Source organism: Wyeomyia smithii, chromosome 2, assembly GCF_029784165.1.
Source record: "Wyeomyia smithii strain HCP4-BCI-WySm-NY-G18 chromosome 2, ASM2978416v1, whole genome shotgun sequence".
NCBI classification, from domain to species: domain Eukaryota; kingdom Metazoa; phylum Arthropoda; class Insecta; order Diptera; family Culicidae; genus Wyeomyia; species Wyeomyia smithii.
In genome coordinates this window covers 275,773,399-275,776,676 of record NC_073695.1, presented here as the reverse complement: position 1 = coordinate 275,776,676, position 3,278 = coordinate 275,773,399, and positions in this window count along the sequence as shown.

Genomic DNA, 3,278 nt, shown 5'->3' with positions numbered 1-3,278 from the left:
CACCTCTTCGTTCTAGTACTTGCTGCTTACATTAACTGTAGATTATCTGTTGATATGTACTTTGGTTGCTAGTACTGAACACTTCTTGATTAAAACAAACCGCGCGCTGCCATTCAAATTGGAAACCATTTGAGCAAATTCAGTGTCGGTTGGGTAACGTTCGACAGATTTAAACAATTGTTTGAAACTGTCAAGAACAAAGATCCTAAGTGTTACACTGGTCTTATTTTTGAATCTAACGTGGGATGACCTATCCTACAAACAGGATAAATACGAATGCAGAAAAAAACTTTCGCCTTCTCAAACATTCCCGAACTAGCATTCTGTAGAAGGAGAATTTTAAGCGCAAGACCATCTCCGTTATATCACCTACGCTCGGAACCGAATGCACTTTGACATCACAAAACTTCCTCCACTACGAAAAGTAGCCATACGGGAGGTAAAATACATATGCGCCCGTTTCATTCATAGTAAAAAACTTCCTTGTAGCATTAGTTCATGAAATAATACTGACTAACGCTTTAACCTTCATTGAACCCTTGTGTGGAAAACCACACAAATGAATTTTGTTTTGATTTTCTTTCGAAAACTTCTCGATCGATTTTGATGAAACTTCTTGACAATTCCTAAACCATCAATCTTACACAAAATACATTTCCTCCAAGGGAAAAATATTTTTGGTTGATGAGATATTTAAAAACTAAAGTTGTTTACCCTGGTGTGTGGATTTCGAATTTATTTTGGACAAGAAACAACTTAATTTTGCCCCAAACATATTTTTTTCATTGAGTGCTTTCATACCTGAAGCTATAGGTACCAATTAATCCTGTTTCAAAAATCGAATAAGGTGTGTATGTGTGCGGAAGTATGTGTATGTGTGTTTATTTTCATTCTTACGACCAATATATCTCCATTTTCTCCGTATCGGCTGAACCGATTCGATTGTTCTTAGTCGCGTTTGAAAGAGCTTAAAGTCTAGTTAGTTGATGAAAAATATCGTTTCGATCCGAAGGTTCATTCAAAAATGACGTAACAAAAGGTGATCAATTTACATGGGAACTAATAAACTAATTGATTTTTTTTTTCAACGGTTTGACTGATTTTAGAAATGTATAAAGGTGCATTCTTGTAACTCGCATCAAAATCAAATCAATCAAAAGGCTACGTGGGACATGTGTAAAAGTATGTGTTTATTTGTTTCATCCCAGTGAGAGAATTTTCACACATATGGGTTACGAATACGCTAATGCTAAAAGTACCTATTTAGTGTTTGCACAGCCTGGTTGAGCAGTGTTCAACATTTACACAGTTTTATGTCTACTGCAAGACAAGTATACTCGCACTTTTAGGTATATTGAAATAAATTTAGAATGGATCTCCCGAGATGGTCTAACAAGCCAGTCGTCGTGGGTTCGAGTCTCGGCTCGGGAGAAACTGTTAGTGTTAGTAGGATCGTAGCGCTAGCCCCGCAATAGAGATAAGTGACTTTCCACCTACGCACACTAATGAACGTGTAAACTCATGTAAAGTTGCTTTTGTTTCCTCCAAAATGTAAATCATCGCATCTCGTTGCTCCGACTTTTTATCACTTTTTACCATTTTTGGTCGATAATGTTAAGCAGCTTCCCCCGATTCATGATCACGAATGAAAAATTCATTCAGAAACGAGATTAGAACTTATAATAAGTATTCAACTGAATATTTGTCCAGCTGCCAAAAACATAGCATAGCAAACAAAAAGGCGATTTGTAAATACTTTCCTCAACTAGATGCACTAATACATTCGTACGTAAAAAGGTCTATTGTCCTTTACACTAAACATTTGACTGCGAAGTCTGTGTATAATGAACGAATCGGAATGTAGCACCAAGGCTTTGCTTACTTTGCTTAGCATAGATTTCAGAATATGCTTACGAACATTCCTAGCACCAAATTGCTCCATTTGGTCAAACCGATGTTAGGATTTTTTTTTTGTTCAATTGCTATCATAGCATGTTTAATTGGTCTCATATCATGTAAACACGTTTTGTTTTGTAACTTTTTTCAACGTACCTTTGCAAATTCTCATTTAATTTTAAGTATATTTTTAAATATAAATCTTCCCTCCAAATCCTAACAAACGCATCTAGCACCGGAAGGACTCAAATCAGTCAAACCGCTGAAAGAAAAAATCGGTTAGTTTATCTGTTCCTATATAAGCTGACCACATTTCGTTACGTCATTTCTGAATGAACCTTCGGATCAAAACGATATTTTTTGTCAAATAACTAGACTTTTAGCTCTTTCAAACGCGACTAAGAACAATCGAATCGGTTCAGCCGATACTGAGAAAATCGAGATATAATGGTCGTAAGAATGAAAACATACACACATACACACACTTCCGCACACATACATACCTCATTCGATTTTCGAAACAGGATTATTTGGTACCTATAGCTTCAAATATGTATGCACTCAATGAAAAAAATATGTTTGGGGCAAAATTAAGTTGTTTCTTGTCCAAAACAAATTAAAATGTTGTATGTGTGGAAAACCACACACCAGGGTAAACAACGTAAGTTTTTTTTAGGATGCAATGAAGGTTAACATGATAGGCGTCTAGAATGAAAAGTCCAGGGTTCAGGTTTAAATACAATATTTTAAAATCTCCTCGTTAAGAGGAGTTGTGCAACGAGGAACGATTTCAGCTCGGCTACTTTGAGGACCATGCACAAAAAATTCCTTTTCCATGCACCAGAATCAAAACCGAGCTTCCGAGAAGCTTCTGATATTTGCAGCAACCCATCTGACGAACTCATCCCACAAGCTCAGCTTCATTTCCGTTTCTGTGTTTAATCCCCGTCGTCATCCCCAACGCCATTGCGAGCAGGATGAATGAAAATAGTAAACGACCGGCATTTCTCCCAGCCCTTCGGTACCTACTACATCCGAGTTGCATCACAGAGAGGAGCGCGCGCAAAATCGAAAAATGCCGCTCGCGAAATGCGAGCCGAACATCAGCTAGCAGCAGGACGATTTTCTAACCCCCCGCAATGACGTCAGCTTCGGCTAATGACGTCAATCGAAAATCTTGTTTCGCATTCCTGGAAGGACCCGCCCTGGCCGCTTCTGCCGGTTCCCTCCCACATGCCCTCCACTGGGCAGTCAAGTAATAAACACGCGTTGTACTGATTTTTCCCCGCAACATCCAACAGCTCCACATCCAAAAACGTCTACTACACGGCTTCTGCTTCCAAACGCCCACGCTTCGTTTCAGGAGCGGTCAGCAAAATTCC